At 50.4% G+C, this 26,617-nt stretch overlaps 1 protein-coding gene and 1 long non-coding RNA gene across 14 annotated transcripts in view; one reads left to right on the forward strand and one right to left on the reverse strand.

Moving 5' to 3' along the window:
* Positions 1-26,617, reverse strand: part of CTIF (cap binding complex dependent translation initiation factor) — a 294,493-nt gene that overhangs the window by 250,415 nt on the left and 17,461 nt on the right. The window lies entirely within an intron of this gene.
* On the forward strand, positions 16,880-20,922 carry LOC131490104 (uncharacterized). 4 transcript variants are annotated; one of them, XR_009250944.1, is made up of 4 exons: positions 16,880-16,957; positions 17,945-18,033; positions 18,892-19,024; positions 20,155-20,922. It is a non-coding gene; the product is annotated as an uncharacterized LOC131490104 (long non-coding RNA). The 4 variants fall into 4 exon arrangements; XR_009250943.1 differs by having other exon boundaries at positions 18,895-19,024; XR_009250942.1 differs by lacking the exon at positions 16,880-16,957 and having other exon boundaries at positions 17,804-18,033.

Below are 26,617 nucleotides of genomic sequence, written 5' to 3' on the forward strand. Positions count from 1 at the left end.
TGCCCCTACCCCTCTCACTCTCTGTCTCTGTCTCTCTCTCTCTCTCTAAGATAAATAAATGTAAAAAAAAAAATTTTAAAAATAATAAAAAAATAAACATTAAAAAATTAAAAAAAAAACTGGCTTGACTCAGTTTTTATAACACTCAGAATGGCTGTCTATGGTGATATACGCTGTGTGGATTATGTGGGCTGCGTAGCTGTGCTCTGAACAGGGGACCCAGAATCGGCCAAGACCCACCAACGTATTGCTCACCAGGCCCTGCACTTAGGAACAGAGCTGTACCTGCCTGGAAGGTGCATCTTTCCTGGCTCTCCCAAAGACTACTTTGGAGATCGGCCAGTGACTGGTGGCTGGGTACCACCTTGGAGTTAATTTAAGTTGTTCCAAGTCTGAGTCTATCTAGATAGAGATAAATATTTTTTTTTAAACTGGAAATCAAAATGGGGTGCCTAGGTGACTCAATCAGTTAAGCGTCTGACTCTTGGTTTTGGCTCAGGTCATAATCTCACGGTTCGTGGGTTAGAGCCCCACGGAGCCTGCTTAGGATTTTCTCTTCCTCTCTCTCTGCCTCTCCCCACCGCTCTCTCTGCCTCTCCCCAGCTCGCTCTCTCTCCCTCTCTCTCTCTCTCTCAAAAAAGAAATATATGAACATAATGTAAATTTAAAAATATACATATGTAACTGGAAATCAAGGCCTTCACCTATAAATTCAGACCTCTTCCAAAAATAAAATAGATCACTAGAAAAATCAGCAAAGAGCATGCCAAGTAAATTTCCACAGGAAGAAATATACATAGCCTATCAATTCCTGAAAAATCTTCAGGCTCACTAGTAATCAAAGAAACCCAAAGCTAAATGAAAGCCAATTTTACACGCATCGAATTGGGAAGGGGAGAAAGGAATGCTAACACGCAGGGTTGGGGAAACGGGTGTTCTCACATGCAGCTCGCGGGGGTGAAAATACTCGCTGCACGTGTTTTTTAAAAATCCCAAGACGTACGCATAACCTGGGAATCAAGAAAATAACCAAAGGCGTCTTCAGCAATTCGCTACAAGTACGTCCACAGGAAAAATAAACACAGAGGTCACAACCCGCAAGACAGCCAACTTCAAACCTCAGCTCTTGGGAGTCCGCATTAGCAGTGCCACAACGCTCACAGAGCATTCGCCCAAAGAGGAGAACATTTGCAGGTGCCTGTTCTTCGTTCTAACTCAGGTACCAAGAGTCATGAAGCTGAGGCAGGAAAAGAAAGGGTGAGACAAGAGCACGTGACACAGAAAGGGTGTGTCACTGAGCCCTATAGTAGTCCTCGGCCCGCCGGGTCACGAGCTCAAAGGCTCTGAGCGGATCCTGTCCCTGGAGCGGAGGAATGACCGTCAGTGCCCCTTAGCAAAGTCCCAGCAGCCTCACGAGACTGGCGGGGACTGTATCTCTTGCGAGCTCCAGCCCTCCAAGGGGCAGAACGACAATCCCACAGGCCCCTGTTCACAGCTTTGCGTCTTACAAGTATGGGCTCTTCAAAGCGAGCCTTTGAGGATGGGCCATCCGCCAAGTCTGCACTGGAGCCAGTGCTGGCGTCCTTCCAGCAGGTTGCCCCAGGGGTGAAGGTGATGTTGGCGTCAAGGCTGTGTTCCCAGGCCCCACGCCAACCTCACAGAAGACCATGGGGTCCTCTGATAGGCTCCAGCAACACCCATACCCTGGCCCCCCACCCTTCCAAGGGAAACTGCAGAGAACAGAAGACACACAGGAAACAAATGGAAGAGATTGTCCCTGTCCCCCAGACAGGTGCCCTCTCTCCTCACTGGCCTTTCTAATGTGCTTTTAGAGCCACTGAAGACCTTCCCAGGTGATGGAAATGATCTTTAGTTTGGTCTGAGCAATGGTTACAGGAATATAAACATCTGTCAAAATCCCTCAGGCCATGCACTAAAGATTCATGCGTTTCTCTTGTATGTAAGTTATACTTCAGTAAGTACTGTTTTAAGAGGAAAAAAGCATTGATGGCTACAGGAAGCATGATCAGTAAACCAAATGGTACAGAGCCAGGTTCCTGGCCTTGGGGGCTGTGAGCAACAGAGAGGGCAGGAAAGACCCTGGGGGGCAGCGTGGAGGGATGAACCAGATCTGTGGTTTCCGGCTGGGAATCTATGAAAAACACATATTCTTGGGCTCTCTCCTACTTTCTGAATCACACACAGAATGAGTTTGGGGAATAGAAATCTGCATTTTGATAAGCTCCTTGGGTGATAGTAATGTTCCCTGGGGTCCAGGACCAACATCTAGAAACTGTGGCCAATGTGCTTATAAAGGTTCTGACCTTTAGGGGTCACAGTCCCTGGTTCTTTGCAGAAAGCAGTATACGGCCAAGAGAAGGGTGGAAATAAAATGGGGTGATCAGAGTTGGGCGACACAGGAAGGCTTCCCATCTTACACTCTCTCCAGTCAAAAGCCTAAACCCTGACCTTAAATCTCAAAAGGGTGACCCTACTCCGTTGTGCGGTTTGTGTACTGCTCAAAGACATCCGTCGAAGACACTGAATAAGGGCGGAGAACCAGCTCATATCCCATTTGTCAAACCATGTGCCCTAATGCAAGGCTGCAGCCACCTGCAGAGGAGAAGCGGAAAGACCTGCTTTCCTCCAAATTCATCCACCAAGATAAGGGGTGCCTTTTCCTAACCCTGACAAAGGTGCTGCATAGGTTAACAGAGCTTAGTCTGCAGACCGAGCAGGGTCAGGAAACGCTCATGTTCTTTCAACAAAGCACTTGTTTTCAGTCCTGGCTCCCTGAGAACAAGAGAAGTGATTTGATATTCAAGGCACCACCTGTCCTGCCTCTTTCCATCAGTCCCCAACTCCATCCTAGCTCTCCTTGTCCCCTGTCCTTCCCCAGATATTACCTGCTTTCTGCCCTTCCATGGTCTGGTTAAGCTGCTCCCACCGCCTATCAAACTTCTCACCGGTCACCTACCCAGTCATTGGCGCCTTTCGCAATGGGATCGGCGCTCCTGCCCCACTCAGGTGCCCAAGCACAGAGGACGGAGCAGGGAGGAGGCAGGCGTGTTCCAGGTCCCGCAAAGCCGTATGATCTTGTTGGAAGATGATTATAACGCTAATTACAATAAGGCATGAGCAAGGAGAAGGAGCATGTGCAGCAGGGGGCATGCTGCCTGTTAATTATAAAACTCATACAGTACCACCTAAAAATAATCCAGCTTCCTCCCCTGCCAATCTATAAATCCAAGAGTAATCAAACCTGAGTTCAAAGCTCTCTTGGGTTGGTATCGCTCTCATTCCTATGATGCACTATGATGCACATCACACATTCCTATGACACAATTCACACTCTTAAGAAAATTAGGGCAACACGGCATTCATTAAAATTTTCTGCAGCACCTAATTCCACAGACTACCAATTGGACAGAACTCCCTTTTTCCAGATCCATTTCTCTGTCCCTCTTTGCTCTTTGGGAGGCCTAAGAACCCGTCAGGACCAATGCTTAGGGCACTGCCGTCAGGCCACCACCGCACCCCCCCACCCCCCAGGTAGGACTGCAGATCTTCCTCCGCCCCGCAGGGCCAGGTGGGGTGAGGGATCAGTCACACAGCAGGTGCAACCCGGGCTGTGCTCGGGCTCCCTCCAGTCTCACTGCCCAGGGGCTCCCTGGAGGTCAGCGTGAAGGTCGGCCCCCGTCACAGACAAGGCATGGTGAGAGGAGTGAGGAGTGACCCTAGGCGTACTGGAGGTGCTGACCCACAGTCGCCCAGTCCTCAAATGGCCCAATCAATGCCATTCAACAGATACGGACTGGCAGCTTGCTCTTCTGAGAGCGGGTGGGGCAGTGTGACCAGGCATGGGGTCTGGAGTCATGAGACTGGGGTTGGAGTCCCGACTCTGCCCCTTACCGGAAGTATCGCTTCAGGTAAACTGCTTAATTCTCTGCCTCGGTTTCCCATCTGTAAAGTGGGGCAATCCCATGGGGTTGTTGTAAGGACTGCGTGAACTAGAATCTGTAAAATGCCTAACGCTTAGTGATGGCTCAAATGATCATATTATAACTGCCACCAGTACCGGTCCTCTGCCTCCACTATCACAGTCCCTGTGATAGCTGGGACTACCCTGCGAGCTGGGAAGCCATGAAGGTACACAGATCGTCCCTGTGTGGAGAAGCACACTGGCCCCAGCAGGCAGCCCTACGTGACCCTGAGTGCCACAGAAGCCCATTCAAGACACAGAGGGAACCCTGAGGCCAGAGGGCACAATGGGAGGAGGCAGGGAGAGGCGGGGAGGCCTTATCTGCCGGAGGCCCACAGAGGCCCACACGGAGTCGTGGACACCATCGCTCCATGCCTCCTCCGCCCCCGAAAGGCAGGCCTTAGGCCTGAGGGTCTTGCACAGAAAGGGTTCTCAAGCCCCCTCCTTTTTGTTCTGACCTATGCCTTCACTTCGTCCCCACTGCCATCACCTCCCTGTCCCAGTCGCCTGGGGCGAGAGGCCGGTTCCTGATGGGCGTCCCTGTCCCTGGCTGCCTCACCAAGCCTCTACCCTTGGGCCCACGGTTTGTCCCCAAACATCCCCATGAAGCTGTCAGCTCGTCTATGTACAGTTTGGGTAGAGGGTACACCTGACACTCAGGGGACCCCACCCGACAGGCCCCAGCCCCACCTGCTTTCTGGGACATATACGTCTTTCTGGTGCCTCTCTCCTCGGTACACAGGCTGTCCTCCTGGGGGCGGGGGGGGGCGGGGGGAGATACCCTCTCCACCCAACTCCAGCCCCTCCGCCAACCTGGAGGGCCACTGCGCCCACCTCAGACACAAGGTCCTCCCTGCTTTGTCCCATAACATCCCCAGCACTTACTTCTAAACTGAGCTCTCTGCCACTTGACCATAGCTTTTCCTGGGGTGGCATTGGCGGGGGGAGGGAGAGGGATGCTTAACATCTTCCTGCCCACCGCCTTCCCTCCTGCCACGGGACAACACCCTCCTATTGGGTGCCAGGAATGTATTCAGAGCTCAGTGAACACTTGCAGGAAGGACACACACCCTAGACTTCAAGTACCACACAAGCCCCAGAAAGAAAGAAATGAGGTAAAGGGGGTTACGGGCTCCCTGACCCCAGAGAGCGAGGGGGTCTCGCTAGCTGTGCTCCATTTTTGCCAAGAGAGAAAGTGTCCCCTTCCCTCCCCAACGAGTCGCTCTTCTTTCCCCTTGTCTAAGCTCCTCAGAGGAAGTGCTGATAGTCAGGAAAATGCCAGAAAAGCTGCAGGAACCCATTGAGGAGAGGGGAACATTTACATGCAACCCAGACACAGGCAGTAAAAAGAAAAAAATGAGAAGGAAAAGCCTTGGAACAGGGAGATGGGGGCAGGGGGGGGTGGACAGGACAGACTAAACCCCCCAAACCTAAGGTAGTAGCAAGAATTATTCCTGAAAATACAAGGACTAAAGTGTAATTCTGGACACAGGACTGACTGCTGTGTTATGTAATTCATACTGGGATTTGGTAGATGTCAGGATATTCCCCCACGAATGTCAAAAATCAGTGGTCAGGGGGCACCTGGGTGGCTCAGTCGGTTGAACGTCCGACTTCGGCTCAGGTCATGATCTCTCGGTCTATGAGTTCGAGCCCCGCGTTGGGCTCTGTGCTGATGGCTTGCAGCCTGGAGCCTGCTTCGGATTCTGTGTCTCCCTCTCTCTCTGCCCCTCCCCCACTCATGCTCTGTCTCTCTCTATCTGTCAAAAATAAATAAACAACAACCAAAAAAATCAGTGGTCAGCTGTGGTATTTGTGAAAACGGAGTCTTCCCTCACTGCGCAGTGGAAAGTGGACAGAAATGGATGTCGCAGAGCTGGGGCTGGCGAGATGTTGAAGAGGGACGTGTAATGAATGGCATGGCAAAGTCAGGGCAAGTCACGGGTAAAGGGGACAGAAGTCGGCTGTAAGGCAGGCCTGCAGAAGCGTCTCATTTCTGGAGCAACAGAAGGGGGTCTGGGATAATCGAGGCTCCTGGCGAGGGGGTTAGCTGCTTTCTAATCCCCCCCCCCCCCCACCGGTGACTCTACACACGGCCAAGGGCTCCCAGGGAGCCTGTTCTCCACTGAGGTTCAGGCCACACCCTGATTCTTGGGGAATCAGGAAAAAGCAGAAATAGAGGCCGGCCTCTGGGACCAAAGAATGGGAACCCTAAGAAAGAATGCTCCACGACAGGAGAAGCAGTCTGGCACACTGGACGGACACGACCTGTGCTTCCAGGAAGAGGGCTGGTCCCAGCAAACGGTGGCCAGGGAAAAAAAGCCCCCAGCAGAGAGTATTCCCAGAAGGTGGGACAAGGTGAAAACCCCAATTTTCCAGCTAGCAGTGACATGCTTCACCAAGGAGTCAGGGGGTCCCAAGTTGTTCGGTTTGAGCCCAATCTTAGGACATAGACAACATAACTGATATAAGGGGAGGTGGAACTGGAGGTCCCCAGGGTGTTACTGCTGAAGGCTGGTCAGCATAGGTCACGCGAGAGTGAGAACTTTTCAGCAGCCTCCGCCTCCGTCCTGTGACACTAAATTCTAATGAGCAGAAATCACAATTCAGACAGGAATATACCTGGAGTGGAGGAAGCAGCCCTGAGACCACCCTGTCCCTCTGCTCTAACTCTTGCTTACCAGGTCAGAGATGTGTGTTTTGCCTCCTGAGCAAACCTCCTCACGCACCAAAAGAACCCCTATGCCGATGACCCTCACCAAGCATTCTGCCAGGGAAAAAAAGCAGGGTAACTTCAGACTGGCTTTCTGGTAAACTGGCTACCCCTTGGGATGACCAGATAAATCTGAGCTTATAATAAACACAAACCTGTAGCACAACTCTGACCTAGCTGGCAGACAGGGGGCAAGCAACCATCCCTGTTTTACTAGATAGATACAGAGACAATGGACAGATGGATGAGTGGACGGATAGACAGATGGATAGGTGGACGGATAGACAGACGGATAGATCGATGGATGGATGGATGGACAAACAGACGGATAGGTGAATGAATGGATGGGCAAATGGACAGGTGGATAGGTGAACAGACAGATGGATGAATGGACAGATGGATGGATGGGTGGTTGGTGGATGGATGGATGGATGGATGGATGGATGGACAGATAGACAGATGGGCAGTTGGATGGACAGATGGATGGGTGGATGGATGGATGGGTGGGTGGATGGATGGATGGATGGATGGATGGATGGATGGATGGACAAACAGACGGATAGGTGAATGAATGGATGGGCAAATGGACAGGTGGATAGGTGAACAGACAGATGGATGAATGGACAGATGGATGGATGGGTGGTTGGTGGATGGATGGATGGATGGATGGATGGACAGAGGGACAGATGAATAGATGGATGAATGGACAGATAGATTGGTGGATGGATGGATGGGTGGGTGGATGGATGGATGGATGGATGGATGGATGGATGGACAGATAGACAGATGGGCAGTTGGGTGGACAGATGGATGGGTGGATGGATGGATGGGTGGGTGGGTGGGTGGGTGGGTGGATGGACAGACTAATACTTTCATGAGCCATTTGTCAGCCAGAGGCTTTAGAGAAACTTCCATTTAACTATCCAATCAGAAGAATGAGGGGCCTCAAGAAAGCTTACATCTGGCTTCAGAGCTGGAAATACAGGTATGAAAAGATAATAATTAGTGTGGGTCCCTGCGGTCACACGCAGCTCCTCCTCCATGCCCTCCCCCTGAAAGAGTCAAATACTCCCACTAGGCAGACAAATGAGCACATGAAGAGAGCTGAGAAAGCAGACCTCCATCTGGGAAAGAATCCTGGGAATTAGGGAGAAGGCCCTGGGCTGCATAGAGGCCTCCCTCAAGCAGCAGAAATGTCCATTACTTCAGGAAAGGATGACAGGGGTGTGTGTGTGTGTGTGTGTGTGTGTGTGCGTGTGTACGTATGCACATGAGTGAGAGAGAGAGAGCGAGAATGCAAGAGAAAGCCGGGTGCGAAAGAGCCAATAGTTATTTCTGAGTAGGAAAAAGTCATGGTAAAAAAAAAAAAAAACCACAAACATTTCATGGGGAAAGGATAGTTTTCTCAACCAGCAGCACTGAGAACACTGAATATCCATATGTAAAGGAATAAGCTCGACTGACACTTCACATCCGACACCAAAATTCACCCAAAAAAAAAAAAAAATTCACCCAAAATTCACAGCCCTAAATGTAAGAGCATTACAAAACTCTTAGAAAACATAGGAATAAATCCTCGTGACCTTGGATGAAGCCATAGTTTCTCAGCTATGACACAAAACCACAAGCAATGAAATAACAAATAAATAAGGATCCACTGGACTCCATCAAAATTAAAAACATTGGGCCTCAAAGAACATGATGAAGAAAGTGACATGACAACCCTTGGGGGAAAATACTGCAAATCACAGATCTGATAAGGGCATAGTATCTAGAGTATATAAAGGACGGCTACGAATCAACAATAAAAGGACAAAGGACCAAATTAGAAAACAGGCAAAACTTTGAAGAGACATCTCTCCAAAGAAGATACACAAGTGGCCTACAGCCCTTGGATGAACAGGTAACCCCGAGCGTTTAATACTACAAAGCACTTGAAAAGATGCTCAACATCCTTAGTCATTGAGGAAATGCAGACTGAAACCACAGTGAGACAGCACTTCACAGCCACTGGGATGGCAAGGCTCAAAAAGACACACAACACCCAAGGGTGGGTGAGGATGTGAAGAAACTAGACCCCTCGTCCATGGCTCGCGGGACTGTAAAGTGGTCCTGCCACTTTGGAAAACAGTCTGACAATTCTTCACAAGGTTATTACCACATAAACCCAATAATTCTACTTCAAGGTACCTATCCAAGAAAATTAAAAACAGGTCCACACAAAAACGTGTACATGAACGCTCACAGTAGTATTATATAGTATTCATCATAATAACTGAAATATGGTAACAACCCTCAAATGATCTTTCATTGGCTAATGGATACATTAAAATGTGGTATAACCACATATTGGAATATCATTTGGCCCTAAAAAGGAATAAAGCACTGATCCATGCTACAACATGAAGCTTGAAGGCACTATATTAGGCGAAAGAAGCCAGACACAAAAGACCGCATTTTCTAGAACTCCATTTACATGAAGGGTGCAGGATAGGCAAATCCACAGGGAAAGAGAGTAGATGAGTTGTTGCCTAGGGCTCAGGGAGTTGGGGAGAATAAGGAAGGAGGTCACGGAAATGCGCTGGATGGCACTCTTCTAGAAAACAAAAAATGATGCATCTAGAAAATGTTCTGGATAGAAGACATTGTTGCACAACATGGTGAACATATTAAAGCCACCTACTTTTTTATTTTTATTTTCTTATTATGTTTTTAATTTTAATTCCAGCATACTTAACATACAGCGTCATGTTAGTTTCAGGCGTACAATGTCGTAATTCAACAATTCTATACGTTACTCAGTGCTCATCATGACAAGTACACTCTTTAATCCCCATCACCTATTTCACCCGTCCCCTCCCCCCACCTCCCCAACCATCAGTTTGTTCTATATGGTTGAGAGTCTGTTCCTTACTTTGTCTTTTTCCTTTATTCTCTTGTTTCTTAAATTCTACGTATGAGTGAAATCACAAAAATCCACCTACCTTAAAAGGGTGAATTGTTATGGTATATGAATTGTATCTCGATAAGGCTTTTATTTTAAAGAAATAGCAGAGAAGGAACCAGAGATGAGGGCCGTGCAGGGCCACGGCATATGTTTGGGTGACCTGACTGAAGACAAATGAAGAAAGACCAAAAGGAAGTGTGAGAGAAACCAGGCAGAAGGGCACATCTCAGGAACCAATCCCTCACATTCTGTATGGATTAACATCTCTGAGGGCAAAAGAGTAATAGATCCCCAAAACAAGACCATTTCCTTCTGGATTTGGCTTTTGACACCACCTGCCTCAAAAACCCGAACTCCGTCACCACCCTCTGGTCCTGAGGCAGGGACACATGTCAGATTCCGTTTTACCCGAACACCCTGTCTAGGATGGATGAGGCAGGATTCTTCTGGAGCCACAGTTGCTTGTGGTTTTCTCCTCATGTCTCAAACCTCAAGTTCACTCCAAGAGTCAGTCCGAGTCCCCAGGCCAGTTTGCTATGCTCGGTATCGGACCATGACACAGGGACCCTGGGCAGACCCCTCTCTGCCCAGGTCATTAAAGGGGAAGAGAGGCTGTGACTCATGCCTGACGCTATGCCTGAGTCAGACCTCCCACCTGACGCCTTCCAGATGACGCTCTGATCAGATTCACTCGTCAATGGCTTTTCCTAAGCAGGTACAATGATTTCTCTTTAGTAATTCTTCTCATAACACTCTCTTAGAGGCTCTGGATGCACATTTGCTATCGCGGCTGACAACATGAAGGGCTCTAATATCACACATCCCACATAAGCGGCTCTCAGAGTTTTAAGAATAATTAGCAATTTCAACCTTTTAGAATACTATTCCCTCGATGAAGAAAGCCAAAAAACAAAACCAGACAAAAGACAAGCCCTGAAATCACCAAACACCAAGCTTATGAAGCAGAGAAAGGATTATAGTCTAAATTAGTAAAAGGTACAGTTGAGGGGCACCTGGGTGGCTCAGTCAGTTGAGCGTCTAACTTCAGCTCAGGTCATGATCTCGTGGTTCGTGAGTTTGAGCCCCACCTCAGGTTCTGTGCTACAGCACAGAGCCTGCTTTGGATCCTCTGTCTCACTCTCTCTCTGCCCCTCCCCTGCGCGCTCTCCCTCTCTCTCTCCAAAATAAACATTTGGGGCGCCCAAGCGGCTCAGTTTGTTAAGCGTCTGACTTTGGCTCAGTCATGATCTTACGACTGGTGAGTTCAAGCCCCACGTCGGGCTCTGCGCTGACAGCTCGAAACCTTGGAGCCTGCTTTGGATTCTGTGTCTCTTTCTCTCTCTGCCCCTCCCCTGTTTGTGCTCTGTCTCTTTCTCTCTCTCTCTCTCTCTCAAAAATAAATAAACATTTAAAGAAATTTTTTTAAGATTCAAACAAATAAATATTTTAGAAAAGTATATATATATAAAATAAATAAATAAGAGGTACAGTTGAGCAGACCAAATCCTGCCTATGTCATTTTCCTCTGTTTTGTTTTGTGTCATACACAAATCCTGTACTTGGGTCTCCATGGGACCATGTTTTATTTGGTTTTACTTTACAAACTTAGTGTTGGCGATTCAACAGCGAGGCCTCAGCTGGCACAGTGACTCTGGAAACCAGGAGTCTCCGTTCGGAGGCGGCTTTTCACCTACTTATTCCAGCGTGTGTGTTGGCTGAAGTAGAGACCTACAGAGAAAAGGGATCGGGAAAGCGCAAACAGCAGTGAGCGAGGCCCCGGATGAGGATACCAGCGAGAGGTGGGGCAATCGGGCAAAGGTCCTCAGATGAACAAAGCCTCATCTCAGAGAAAGGCTGTAAGTTACCAATGAGCCTGGCCTCCCACAATTATTGCAAAACATTTATGTGTTTTTGCTTTTCCAATAAAACCAGCCAGGCCTCAGCGTCCCTGGGTGGCTCAGCCGGTTAAGCATCTGACTCTTGATTTCAGCTCATGATCTCACGGTTCGTGGGACGGAGCCCTGTGTCCAGCTCTGCACCAACGGCACGGAGCCTGCTTGGGGTTCTCTCTCCCCCCTTCTCTCTGCCTGCCCCTCTCCTGTTTGCTCTGTATTTCTCAAAAATAATAATAATAAATAAATAAATAAATAAATAAATAAATAAATAAATAAATAAAGGAAGTCACTCTGTCTCATAATAAATAAATAAACATTAAAAAAAAAAATGGCCAGGCTGGAGGAGCAGAGACAGCACTTTGCTCTACTAAGTGCCTCTCTCCTGGGCTGGCGGCTGACCTGGCAAAGCCCCAACGGCCACATGTCTGCCCTTCCGAAGGTCAGTGCTGCCCCGGGCAGCTAGGGTGCAAGTGACCGCACAGCCACAGCTCCCCAAAGGCAGGCGCACCTGCTCCCGAGCCAGGGCCAGCGGGCACACCTGGGTGTCTTGCATAATGCAGGCACTGCTGCCCAAGGTCAGCGAGAGACCATCCACAAGCCCCAATTGTTCTCGGGCAAGCTCTCTCTGAGGCCAATTGTTCTATGAGGCATGTTTCTCCAGCTCGGGGCCCGCCTGGCAGGCCCTGGGTCCTCCACAAATGTTTGCTGTTGGCTTCTCGGGATGAAATTGGGAAAGCGCTCTCATTTACGAAGGCCTTGGTCCAGACAAGCGCCCTTACTTGGGCAGTCTCCCTTAGAAGGAGAGGACCGCAGGAGTAGTTGCTGCAGTTTATTTATTCCAGATAACCAGGGCTTGGAGCCGGGGCCAGAACCCGGGGCGGATGCATGCACAAAGCAGCTTTCATAAAAATGCACGCCAAGCAGGCAGGAGTTGTGATGTGCCTGGGCTGGGCAGTGGAGAGCATCCCAGGAGAACAGCGCTAGACCGAGAGGCGGGGTCTCCACTGGCCATCCCTCCCACCTTGTGGGGCGAGGGGGACTGCTTAGGGGGGCACATAGATACATAAATGCACCTCTGACTCATTCTCGAGTTCGGAGGTTCTCACACCAGGCCTCAGCTCTCCTCACCGTGCATTGCTAAAATCCCACGGCATCGTCTTAAACCCCCTTAAGGCAAAAAAAAAAAAAGTGAAAATTAATCTAATTAAAGTCGACAGTGTTCACAGTAAGGAAAATTCTGGTATTTTGCCAAGAGTCTCTCTCCCCAGCCAGCGCCAGCTCTGTGGGTAAAGGGCACTAGGTTGGGAGCCTGACAGGCCCGAGCTGGAGTTCTGGCTCTGCCACTCAGCTGTGTCACCATGGGGACATCTGTCAAAGAGGCAAGAGTGACACTTACCTTTTTTTTTTTTTTAATTTGTTTAATGTTTGTTTATTTTTGAGAGAGAGAGAGAGAGAGAGAGAGAGAGCATGAGCGGGGTGACGGGCAGAGAGAGAGACGGGGACACAGAATCGGAAGCAGGTTCCAGGCTCTGATCTGTCAGCACAGAGCCCAATGCGGGGCTCGAACCCCCGAACCACAAGATCATGACCTGAGCCGAAGTCAGATGCTTCGACCTGTGAACGACTGAGCCACCCAGGCCCTCCAAGAGTGACATTTACCTTTCAAAACTGCTACGAGCATACGAGAGTTAAAGGCTATAAAACCCCCCACCCAAGGCAAAAGTCAGCCCCTCACGCCCCATTGGCTCGAGCCCGACCCAGCGACCCCGACGGGTGCCTGTGCTCCCAGATCCTGCCCCCAGGAATCCTGGCGGTGGACGCAGGACTTGCTGTATCTCAAGGTGGCAGCTCCAGGGAGGGAGGATCCCCAAAACCCGGCCGAACCCAACACCTTTCCTGGCTATTACTGTGCCATCTCATTTGGACCTGTCAGCAGCCCTGTGACGCAGGCAGGAGACTGGCTGGTATTTCTAACATCCCCATCTTAGATGCAGAGAGGGGAGTGAGCCTTGGGCGAGGTCTCATGGGAAGTTACCCCCCCGAGCTGGGCCTCAGACAGTCCAGCACTCTGTCTGATGATACTGAGCATCCAGACATCCCACTACATTCCCTAGGCGGATGGAACATCATCCACGCTTCCCAGTGTGCAACTGGATGTTCAGAAATGCAGCAAACGTGACATTATATCTGTTCCAGACTTGAGCCTGAAGGAGGTCTGGCAGCTTTTGTTTTTGTGTTCCGAGAGGAGCCAGCCATCTTGAAAGAGGCCAGCTGCGCTCAGACCACCATGTTAGAAGGAAGTCAAACTAACTGCACAGAGATGCCACACAAAGATACCATCTAGAAATACCACAAAGAGATGTCACAAAAAGAACAGAGGGCCCCAGGAGGACCCTTTCTTTACTGGTTCTGCTTCTCTGGAGAATCTGCCTAGTCCAGGCTCCTTGAGGCCAGGAGCCAAGTATGATTTGCCTTTGACCCCTCCGTCTGCAGCGTCCAGCTCAGACTATCAGGAGACCACTCACACATCCAGAAATAGCGGATAGGCAAATACACTATAATGCAGCCAAATGAGAGAATATCACACACTTGGGAAAAACGCAAAGAGGGCCACTATGTGCTGGTGTAGGCGAGATCTACAGAATGTTCTGATAGGTGAAAGACCAAGATACAGGATCGCATTTTCAGTATGTCCCCTTTGAGGTAAGAGAGGGCAAAATAAGAATTTATTCCTTGTAGTACATGAAGAAATAGGCAAGAAGGAACAAATTATTAAAGGCACCACCTACTGTGATTATGTTTTTTAAGAAGCGTTCTTATCTTTTATTTTTCTGCTTTATTTATAAGTGAAATAATATGGCGCCTGGGATTCATGTCAAAAAGTCCACACGTAGACAAGCAAACAGCAGAAAAGAATCAAGCCTGGCCACGAGAGGATAACTGGGAAAGCTGGGTGATGGGTCTCCAGGGGCTCATTAGAATAGTCTGTCTACTTTTACAACTGTTTGAAATCTTCAGTAGTAAGTTTTTTAAAAAATTGTTATTTCTAGGAGAGAGTAGGACAAGAAGGAAGGGGGGGGTGTGGTGGATGGGGACGGAGTGCGAACGATACTTCCGTACTTCAGAGCGTATCTTTTTTTAATTATTGAGGTAAAATTCACATAGTACCTTCACAATGTTGTGTAACCGCCTCTACTTGTTCCAAAGCATTTTTATCACATCAAAGCCCCTTACCCACTGAGTCACTGATTTCCTCTCCCCCCCCCCCTTGCCCTTGCTAACCGCCTACCTTCATTCTGTCTCTAGGGATTTACCTATTCTAGATAGTTCATACAAATGGAATCATACAACGCGTAACTTGTCTGGCTTCTTTCGCTTAGCATGATGTTTCTCAAGTTCATCCACACTGTACCATGTATCAGGACTTCATACCTTTTATGGCAAATAATATTCTCTTGTATGCATATACCACATCTTATTTACCCATTCATAGGTCAACAAACATTTAGATTGCTTCTGGAGCGTATCTTTCTGTTTTGACTTTATTTGTGAACTCTGTAAATGTATTGCCTCTTCAAGAGAAATATCAAAAATTACATTGCTATTAGACAGTGTAGACCACAGAGAAGGCAGATGGGGACACAGGGGCGGATTCATTAAAAAGTTGGAAAGTGTGGCAGAAAATAGAAGGCATTCAAAAATAAAAGGAAAAGGATATTGGGGCGCCTGGGTGGCGCAGTCGGTTAAGCATCTGACTTCAGCCAGGTCACGATCTCACGGTCCGTGAGTTCGAGCCCCGCGTCAGGCTCTGGGCCGATGGCTCGGAGCCTGGAGCCTGCTTCCGATTCTGTGTCTCCCTCTCTCTCTGCCCCTCCCCCGTTCATGCTCTGTCTCTCTCTGTCCCAAAAATAAATAAAAAACGTTGAAAAAAAAAATTTTAAAAAAAAAAATAAAAAAAATAAAAAAATAAAAAAATAAATAAATAAAAGGAAAAGGGACAACAAATTGTAGTTACTTGTGCTGGAGTTATGCGGTTAGAACACAATTTATAATTTTTTCAAGCATGAAAGCACTTGAGAACCCATTTGGGATACAGACTGGGAGTCTCAGCTGGGTTGGGAGACGGGGCTGGACTATGAGGGTCTCCACCCCAGGCTGGGGCCAAGCCAGGGTGTGGTGACATCTATCAGTGTCACACGCTGACCAAGTTCCTTGTCTCTCCAACTAAGAGGACGGCTGGGGCTCCTACTTCCCCCTCCAGAGGCAGAGGGGGCAATTTCCAAGGAGGTATCTTGTGGGCAGGACAGCCAGTGGCCTTCTGTTCCCTGTTTTGTGCACTGGGCCTCTAAGAATTATTTTGTAGAGTTGCATCTGTTGCTTTAAAACAAAAGGTCTGTAGAGACTCTTATGGGAGAAATAATTCTGGGCTTGGGAGTCAAAAGACCAGTTTTTAGTTGCAGCTCTGAACTTGGATGAGTTACGTGCCCATTTTCCAGAAGGAAATAATAATTCTTGCTCCTTCTGTACCTTGGAATATTAGATGGTTCAGAGATAATTAAGGCTTTGAGTTCTTCGGCAGAAAGATGCCTGGAAACACAAGGGGATATTATGATTCCTGTGGCCTGTAGCAGAGACTATGAGAGAAGCCAGTATAAACAATTGAGCTCAGAATAGTAATCTAATCTTCCAGACTTTATCTAGGGGAAGAAGAGAGTCTGAGAAGCTACCCAAGCTACCTATCTCCACCACGAACTCACAAGAATATAGTTCTGTACAGTCTATAGTCTCATTTCACCCCTGTCCCAAATCTGCATGGGTAGGATTATTCCCTTTTTGAAGAGGGAGAAACTGAGGCTCAAAGAAGATAAGAAAGATAAGAAGTGGGACTAGACCCCTGGCCCATGCAGTCCTGCTTATATTCTGAGATGCATCCAAACACAACATGCTTGGTCACCTGGGCTTGCTGGTGGCTATGCAGAATTGGAGATCCCCCTGTGTCACTGCCTCAATTCATCTCTCCTTCAACAGCATCTCTTATGGGCCGCGCGGTGCTGAGTGCTGCGGAGAAAGAGGTGGTATATGGAACCAGACTCTCAGGGTGCTGCTGGTCCCCCCTCGACTCACTCTTACAAGAGGCCACGGCAGAGGCTGCTGGTGGCCTACTCCGTATCCATTCGCCCGGTCTTCCTTCCAGACAGAACCTTGGGTAATGGCTCAGCTGCAAAACCACATTTCCCAGACTCTCTTGCAGGTACGGGTGGACCAGTGAAAACTGATCCCAGTTCCTCCTCCTCCTTCCTGCCCACGTGGCTGGTCCTCCAGCCACCCCGTTGGACCATGAGGTGACCTTGAGTAAAGTGGCCGCCTGCAAAGGAGAGTGGAAGCGGACAAGATCCCACGGAATCAGCATACCAGCTCAGGTCAGCCTCCCTCCAGCCTACTTTTTATGCAAGAGACGAGCAATCTCCATCTTAAACAGCCCTGGTTATTTCTGGTCTCTGGCATGAACCCATATACATGGGTCGGTTCCCCTGAGTTGGCTTATATACCCTAAACAACGAAGGCTGCCAGGCTCTGCGTTGGCCTGAAGGGGTAGAGGCAGCCACCGCTCAGAAAATAACCAGGCATCCTGGTGAAAAGGACAAGGAGGCCATCTAAACGTCACAGCAGAATCAAAGAATGAATCTTCCAGACCGCCCAGAACTGGGGTCCCCAGCCCAGGGGATCTGCAAAGATCCTGGGACAGATCCAGCTGACTCACCTCCACCCGTGTGGCCTTCTCTCTGGCCCGTGCTCATCTCTCCAGCCCTGTTCCTCACCTCCCGCCGCCCCCCCCCCCCGCCCCCGAGGTCTGTGTCCCAAGAAGTACCTGACTCACACCCAGCCACATGCACGTTCTCACCACCAGCCCTTTGCACATCATGTGCCGTCTGCCTTAAGCACTCCTCTCCCCACCTCTTGGCCAGACTGACCCCTCCCCCTGCACCCTTTGATTGAACTCTCAAGATACTCAGTCCTTGGGGTGCCTGGGTGGCTCAGTCGGTTGACTTTGACTCAGGTCATGATCTCATGGTCCGTGGGTTTGAGCCCTGCGTCGGGCTCTGAGCTGACAGCTCAGAGGCTGGAGCCTGCTTTGCATTCTGTGTCCCTATCTTTTTCTGCCCTTCCCCCACTCATGTTCTCTCTCTCTCTCTCTCTCTCTCTCTCTCTCTCTCTCCCTCTCTCAAAAATAAACAAACATTAAAAAAAAAAAAAACCTTAATAAAAAAAGATAGTCATTCCATAAACAGCCTTCCCTGACTTCCCCAAGCTGGATCAGGACCCCTCCAGAAACCCGCAGGCCCCAGGCTCCTCCTTTCTCAGTGTGCCAATGTCCGTCTCCTCCCCCGGTCCATCTACCCCTTCAGGGCAGGGACGAAGTACTGGACCTTCTACAACCCCATGTGAAGGCTCTCTGGCCAAAGGACTGCCTGCTCAGGACGTAGCACAAGGCCCGGTAGGTGGTAGGTTCTTAATATTGATGAAGTCTGTCCTTGACAGACTCAGAATCTAACACCCAGCCGGCAAACGGCTTTGTTAAACCCCAGTCTCCTCTGCCTCAGATTGCAAAAGTGTTCTCCTTTTCCAGAAATTGCTGGCTTTTACGCTCTGAGAATCATGATGTGCTTCCTTGCAAATGGATCGGTCACCCACCTTCTTTCCTGGGCACACACACTCTCCCCTCTGAGCCCCACAGTGGGCCCCCCCCCCCTGGGGTAAGGGGCCTCGTTCTGATCTCTGCTTCCTCCCCTCTCCACCCCGTGCGGGGCAGTGTGCTCCGCTTACAGGAAGGACTGGGAGTTAGTCAGTCACCTTGGCCGCGTTTACAGCTTCTGGTGAGGGGAGTCCAATGGTTACAGGTTGAAATTGCTAACATGACGTTTGGACAACACTCCAGATTCCCTGGTTTGTCTCCCTGCCTTCTAAAGTGATAGGGGGTCAGTATCCCTGCCCCCAAGCGACAGGTCTAGAAGGACTAGGTTGAGTTGCGGCTGGCACGGATCTGAGGCGGGCTCCTAGGACAGCAGGAGGCAGGACGCAGCCCCAGGCAGGGGCCAGGTGGTCGGGGGTGCCCCCCCACCAAGCCCAGTCAGATCCCTGCACACACTCAGCTAGAGCAGACAGGCCCAGAAGCCCATGAGTGCCTCAGCCGCTTTCGTAGTCAGCTCCTGTGAGCTCAACTGGTCTTTGGAGAAGAAGGTTCAGCAAAATCTTAATTATAGGCCGTCCCTCCTGCTTTTAATGGCGAGGCTCTGAAAACATAGTACCTTAATCACATGGCGTTAAATCAAATCACTTTTTTTTTTTTTTTAAGTAGGCTTCGCGTCCAGCGTGGAACCCCATGTGGGGCTTGAATTCATGACCCTGAGATCAAGACCTGAGCTGAGATCAAGAGTCAGATGCTTAACCGACAGAGCCACCCAGGCGCCCCTCAAATCACGTTTGAGGTACACTAGTGAGGTTCAGTATGTAAAGGAAACCTGTTATGAAATCTTTTATAAAGCAAGTTCATTGAGCCTTTTTGAAATTCAGGGAGTTTTTTGTTTATGCAGTTTACTTGTGTGAATCTAATTCAAGTTTGCCGGGCACCTAAACCCCTCACTCATCGGTGTCTGTTCTCCTTGTCATCTCTCAAGGGTGCCCCCCTCCCACATTGAGTCTATGGCAGTCGCCAGCAGCCGGGCCCTCCCTCCCTGGGCCCCCAGGAGTGTGCCTTTCCCCTCAAAAGGGCACACTCTAGAAATTCCGAACGCAAGTGTTGTAGGCCAAATTGTGTCCCCCTCCTCCCCCATTCGTATGTCGAAGCCCTAACTCCCGCCACCTCAGAACAGGATTGCATTTGGAGAGGGTGCCTCTCAAGAGGGAGGTAAGGTACAAATGAGGTTACTAGGGTGGGCCTTAATCCATTGGGACTGGTCTCCTTCTAAGAAGGGGAGATCAGAACATAGACACATACAGAGGGAAGGCCCTGTGAGCACACAGCAGAGAGGGAGGCCTCAGGAGAAATCGCCCCTGCTGACCCCGTCATCTGGGACTTCCAGGCTCCAGAAATCGTGAGCACGTGAATAGGCTGTGTAAGCCCCCCGGCCTGTGGCTCTCTGCGGCCGCAGAGCCCTTGCAGACTGACCCAGGAGAGCCTGTCCGCGCCCTGTCTCATCCGTCCCACTCTGCCGCTGCTGAGCTGGGTGACCCTGGCTGGCGACCGCAGCCAGCCGGGGCTCAGGGTCCTCTACGTCTCCCTCCCTCAGCGGGTTGAGTGAGGATCACATGGCAAAGGTCGGCAGCGTGCTGGCGAGTTCGCTTCGCCCTCACCTTGGCCCGCTGCTGCGTGGCCGATGTCACTTACCCGCAGCAAGGGAGATTTCTCTGTCGCTTCTCACGGTCTCCCAGGTACAGAAAGCCGAAGTGAGAGGGGGATCCTGACACCATAGCCTGGATTTCTGTCTTGAATTAACACTTCACTTTTTTTTTTTTTTTTTTTTTGGTTTAAGCATTGTTACATATATTCTTAAAGCTGAGACTCACAATGAATCTGTGAAGTAGCCAGGGGTAAAAAAATCTTATTTTCATTTTACAGATGAGGTAAACTGAGGCACAGAAGGAGTGACGGATTTATCTGTGTCCCTGCGACTTGTTCGATAGGACCCTGGCTCCCGGGACTCACATTCCTCTGCTCCCTCCCATGATTCACTGACACCCTAAGTACTCAAACCATCCCCATTATCCGGTCACTCGCTGCTGCAAAACCTTCTGTGGACCAGCCAAGCCCCTGCTGGCCGGCACTAACCCCTTCCCTCAAACCTCCAGTCCCACCATCACCAACTCCGCTGCCACAGACCAGTCAGACTGCCCAAAGAACGCAAGCCACGCTCACATGTCACCACCCCCGAGAACATCTTGCCCATTTCTTTCTGAACAGGCGCCGCCTCTTCCAGGAAGCCTTCCCTGACTGCTCTCATTGAGTTCTTTCCAGAGCTCTCGCGCCCGGCCACATGAGGTGACTCCGAACAGACCTACCTGTGTTTCCTCTGCAAATTGCTTAACCGTATTAGTCCCTAGAGCAGGGAACACATCTTCCCACCAGCCCGATGTACCAGGGCAAAAAGAAAAGACTCAATATCCCAATCCAACAGAACACCAGTGGTGGAGAAGTTACCTCCACAACATCAACATGTTCAGAAATAGCTATTTACGAGTTCAACTTTGTAAACATTCTCACCCCCAACACCGCCATATCGCAGGAGTACTGGATGTCCACCCTGTCCGACTGGCCTCCAAATGGCACTGTTCCTGTTTCCCTGGACACCCTGACTGCCCCAACATCCTTGCCGCTGTATCACAAAGCTAATGATTCTTTTTTTTTTTTTTTAATGTTTATTTATTTTTGAGAGAGAGAGAATGACAGAGTGTGAGCAGGGGAGGGGCACAGAGAGGGAGTCACAGAATCTGAAGCAGGCTCCAGGCTCTGAGTTGTCAGCACAGAGCCCGAAACGGGGATGCGGGGCTCGAACCCACAAACCGCGAGATCATGACCTGAACTGAAGTTGGACACTTAACTGACTGAGCCACTCAGGCGCCCCCAAAGCTAATGATTCTCAAACCAATGCCTACATGAACTCCAGGTGTTACTATTGATAGATTCCATGGGTCTTTCTTTAAAGATGACCCCCTGTTATAAGACTAGACAATGAAGGCAAGAATTTTTGTCTCTTTTGTTCACTGGCTGTATTTCTTGCTTCTAGAAAAAAACAAAACAAAACTCTGGTACATAGATGCTGCTCAATATTACTTATTGAGTACGTCTGTTGAATAAATGAGACTATTAACTCTGTTTCCTAGACTTTTAAAAAAAATTTAATGATTGAATCCAAATCCAAATCCGCAGTCTCTCAGCCAGGCCCTGACCTAGGTGGGTTCCTGGCGGTGAGGCATTGCTCGCCAGAGAGGAGTGCCAGGAAGCCCTGTCCTTTGGGATCCAGTGTTCTTTATCCCTTCCCAAAAGTCCCTGTCTTTTCATCCAGCCACAGCGATCCTCAAGGGGATTTCTGCAGCTTTCCCAAAGCTGTCATTTCCTTCTGGATGACACAAAGGGAAACACCTCTCAAAGGGGCGTGTGAGAGGAAGAGGCTGGCCCCGAGGCGGCAGCTGACATCCCAACTATCACCATCAAAATGGAGCAGTGGAATGGGGTGACGGCCCACAGTTTGGGAAGGCCATCCCTAATGTCCCTGCTGCGTCACGGCTGAACCAGCCTCTCCACTCCTGACCCTCGAGAGGGCAATCCCCACACACAAACCCTTCCAGGCCCGGATAATAACTCTTTCTCTTCTAAGTGCCTCCCCTGAGGGGGGTGCCCAGTCACAAGACCTAGGCTGGGGTTTTATCTCCTCTCCTCCTACCAACTTTGGGGAGGCCTACTATGTGCCGCTCAGTGAGAGGGGTACAAAGATGGACTGGCGTTCCCGGAGCTCACAGTCAGGAGAGGAAATTCTGCAAAAGCACACAGCCGCGGTAGCTGGGGCTCAGCATTGTGGGGAAGGTTACATCAGCCCCTACCGGACCACTGCAGTGTCCAGAATGGGGACAGGCTTCCTCAAGGGTTCCAGGCAGGAGGCTCTGGGATAAGCCAGAAATGCAGGAAATGCTGGAGGTTCTCAAATCACAGCCTTGGGCCAGGTTGGAAGGGAGAGCTCCCACCCCAGGTAATAATCCGAGCCCCCCCAGTTTCAGATCACACCCTTCAAAGCCTCCAGAGGCTTCCTACATTACTATTGAGTCCAAGTTCCTCCAAGTCCACCCAAGATCTGTCCCCTAGGACCTCGCTGCCAGTTGGCCACCTTCTCCCCCTTGCTCATTGCCCTCCAGCCCCAGTGGCCTTGAGCTCCTCAAGCAGACAATGCTCCCGGGCTCTCCCAGATACTCCCCACTTCCTCCGGGATCTGCCCTTCCCACCCTCCGGTCACCACTCCTCTCCCAGACGCCTGGCCCTTGGCCTTGCATTATTCCCCTCCATAGCATGGCCTCATCTGTGGTCAGAGAGCTCCAGGAGGGTGTCAGTCCTGCCCACAGCTTCACCCCCCGCAGCTAGAATGGGGCTTGGGATAGTGCAGTGCATACTGGCTCAATAAATGAGTGAACTCCCCTTCCTTTACACACCACACACTTGCCTGTTGGTGGGTTGAACCTGTGTGTGTGTGTGTGTGTGTGTGTGTGTGCGCGCGCGCGCTTAGTGACACAGAGAGGGTAGCGCACCGGGCAAGGCTGGGGGCCAGAATGCCCGGTGGCCACAGCCTCAGTCTGTAAAATGGGCTGGCAGCCCTGCTGAGGTTAAAAGGTGCACAGAGCACACCAAGATCCCTGGCTCAAGGGCACCGTGTTCCCACAAAGAATTGTTAGTTCAGCTCTATAAGCTGCCTCATGACAGCCCTTGGGCTGCTGGCTCACCTGCCCTGGCAGAGGAAAGGGAGTGACCTCAGGAGGCTGGACCAAGAGACACAGGTGCAGGACAGCCACACACGCGGACCCAATCTTCCCACCTTGCACGACGGTTCTCCGGGCAAGGGTTTTATCTGCATTTCTGGGTGGTGTGCCCGAGCCATGCGATCTGCCTGTCCCCCAAAGCACACAATGGGGATCCTACTACCCCTCCTAAGAGCCGATAAGCACTGTCAGCAGGCACTGTCCTAAGCACACGAAATAGGCAGTACGATGACCCCATTTTACAGAAGTAAAGCTCAAGACCCATCTGTCCCTGGTGTCTGTGGCTGGCTCCGTGATGAGGTAGAAAGAGCACAAGATTGAAAGTGAGAGGATGTGGCCTCTGTTTCTGCTGTCAGCTGCAAAGTCCTACGTGAGACTTAATCTCTTCGAGCATCTATGTAGAGTGACAATAATAATACCTACCCACTCCACACAGGAGGCAGGAGAGCACTTGGCAAATTCATAAAATACAACACAGATGAGTGGCAGCTGGTGTTATTTAAGGGTGTGACAATCCTGGTGATTTCTCAGCTGTTTCCTGTAGGGGAAGGGACGGAAAAGCCCTCGACAGCCGGGAAGGGCAAACTAAAAAGAGACACTCCGTGGTGACACAGCAGAGCTGCGGAGCTCGAGCTTGGGATCTATGGAAAACAGTGGGGACATCGGCCATAAACAGGACTTGAAACAAATGAAAAACCTAAGCTGATGAAGTATGCTACAGGAGAGCCAGGCTTTGGGGACCCTCATCAAGGCCTCGGAGGGGGCCGTCTGTAGCACATGGAGCTGCCCCAGGACTGTGGCACTGACCTGTGGTCATCCCCACATGGGCGGTATCACCCCGCAGGCCTGCGAGGTCCCGGCTTGCCTTCCATGCAGCAGGCAAAGCATTTGCCTCCCACAAAATTCCCTTTCGTTCTGGGAACTTCTGGGCCTGTGGGACTCCCAAGGACCAATCTGGTCATGCCTGAGACAGCAGGAGCACAGGGAGGGAGCATTTCTCAAGAGGTGGCTCATGAGAACAAGGAAAAATCCCAGTTTGGATAAACCGAGGGAGAGCAAAGAGTGGCCTGAAAGGCACCCCCCCCCCCGCCCCAAAAACCTGAAGATTTTTTAAACGCCTTTCCCCCAAATCAAGAATCTCCAGCAGAGAAGGGACTGGGATTCCTGGTTGTTAGGAAGCTTCTTTCATCATTTTGGGGGGGTCAAGGGGAGCAGTGTGCTGCTGGTTCGGGGAGAAGTTAGTGTTAGGGACCCCGGGGCAGGAGGGGAGCACCTGGAAACAGCCCACCCCATACCCCCTCGGGGGTCCCAAGCCCTAGTGAGGCAGGCAGGGACACAAATCTAGGAGAGAAGGCAGTGGCAGCAGGAACCTCAGAATAGGACAGACCCTTCTGTACAGGGCAGAGGAGCTACGGGTCAGGGACGTGGGTGGGGGTCCACTAAGAATCAGGAATCCTCTTACGTCACCAAACTGAATAGATACCATTGTTGAGACCAGGAAAACACTAAAGAATAAACTCCCTCAAGACTCCAGTCACCTTCAAACCACCACCAAGATCAAGGTCAGCTTTCCACTGGCAGTAAAAGTGAGTCACCCTCACCTCCCCTGCTCTGAGGAGTCACAGTTCATCCCTGAAGACTCCCCACTTGTGGGAAAGGGGGGCTCAACCCAGACAGCTACTCTGCATACATGGAAGGCCCCCAAGGGCCCCCCTGCCCCACCCCACCCCCAGCCCCAGGCTCCCCTCTCCCTAAGAAACGCTGCCTAACACCCCAGCAGGAGGAGTTACCAGTTGCTGGCGGGAGGGAGCTGGGAAGGTGACATTCTGCGTGGGAAGTGCGCCCTTGCTGAATTTTATGGCTCCATTCAGAGGTAAATCACTCTGGCCCTGGGAACTGGCTCCAAATAGATTTACTGGTTTTAATACTTGTTTGGGGGCACTGCAATTAATTGAAAGATGCCTTCTTCCAGTTACTGTTCTGAGATGGGGACCTGGGTCTCAGAGCACTCATTTTTATTGGGCATAATTACGATCGTCTAGAAATGGTGTTTGCCTGGAGTCCTCCTTCCCAGGGAATAACATTCTCTCCAAGTCCTGGCCGGCCTGAGTTCCCAACAACCCGGGCCAATTCATCCTACTGAAAACGAAAGAAGCTAAAGTCCCCTCTACGAGCATAGGACCCTACTAATCTGCTAACCTGTCAGCCTCCTAAGGTCATCAGATATGGTCCGAGGGCCCTGTAGGCTGCAGAGAGAGGAGCCAAGGAATAAGGGGAAGATGCTGATCACCCCCACATCAGTTCTACTAGCTGCCCCTGCTCTACCCAGTTTCCACAGGAGACCATCAGTGAGCAGCAACATGGAACAGTGGGTAAGCACATCGACTCTGGAGCCAGACCGCTGACTTTGAGTCTTGCTGTTGCCACTTCCTAGCTGTGTGACCTTATGCAAGTTACTTAACCTCTCTGCAAACTCTGTCTCAATCTTCTCTTCTGAACAACGGGGCTGATAATAATACTCCTCTCAGGGGCGCCTGGGTGGCTCAGTCGGTTAAGCGTCCGACTCTGGCTCAGGTCATGATCTCAGGGCTTGTGGGTTCGAGCCCCGGGTCGGGCTCTGTGCTCACAGCTCAGAGCCTGGAACCTGCTTCGGATTTCTGTGTCTCCCTCTCTCTCTGCCCCTCCCCCGCTCATGCTCTGTCCCTCTGTCTCTCTCAAAAATAAATAAACATTAAAAAAAATTTTTTTTACATAATACTCATTTCTTGGATTTTTATCAGGATTGAACTAGTCAACAACGTTAAAGCACTTGGTACAGTGCTTGGCATGTGGTAACTATTAAACGAATTGCCTAAAATAAAAACTTCAAAGCTATTTGAAGAAAGAACTTTGTGCCTAGAACGAAGTTTGAAAACCATTATTCTGGACCAGGGGTCCACAAACTTTCTGTAACGTGCCAGAGAGTAACTATTTTAGGCCATAGGGTCTCCGCTGCCACTAGCCAGAAACAGTCACAGACACTTAAAGCAATAGGTGTGACTGTGTTCCCGTAAAACGTCACTTGGAAAAGCAGGCGTTGGGCCAGCTTGGGTCTGTGGGCCACAGCCTTGCTAACCCCAGGACTAGAACAAGTTCCCTGCTTTACGGATGAGGAAGACAGAATGGGGAGCCGGACCTCGCGTCTGCCTTCCCAGGCCAGGGCCCATTCTAAACTCAAGAGCCCAGAAAGGTAGAGAGAAGTAGCCAATGTCGCCTGCAGGGCATGGCCTGTTGTGTTCCGCCAGCTGAAGAGGGCACTGTGAGGAAAGGTGACACTGAGGTCATTGCTTTCCAGCTACGACACACACGCTGGGCTCCTGAGGGTGGGCACAGGGGTGGGGTGTCTCCTGATTCATCTCCATAGCGCCCCTTGTCATGGCAGGCTCTGAGAAGGCCGGTAAGCATGGATGCCATGCGGGGGAAGGCCCCCAGCCAGGAGAGCCAAGGGCCTGCGCGCCCTCATCTCAGTGAATTCTGGGAGTGGTTATTAAGTGAAGAAGCCCCCCCATACCCGTGACAAG

Source organism: Neofelis nebulosa, chromosome 11 (genome assembly GCF_028018385.1).
Source record: "Neofelis nebulosa isolate mNeoNeb1 chromosome 11, mNeoNeb1.pri, whole genome shotgun sequence".
Taxonomy (NCBI): domain Eukaryota; kingdom Metazoa; phylum Chordata; class Mammalia; order Carnivora; family Felidae; genus Neofelis; species Neofelis nebulosa.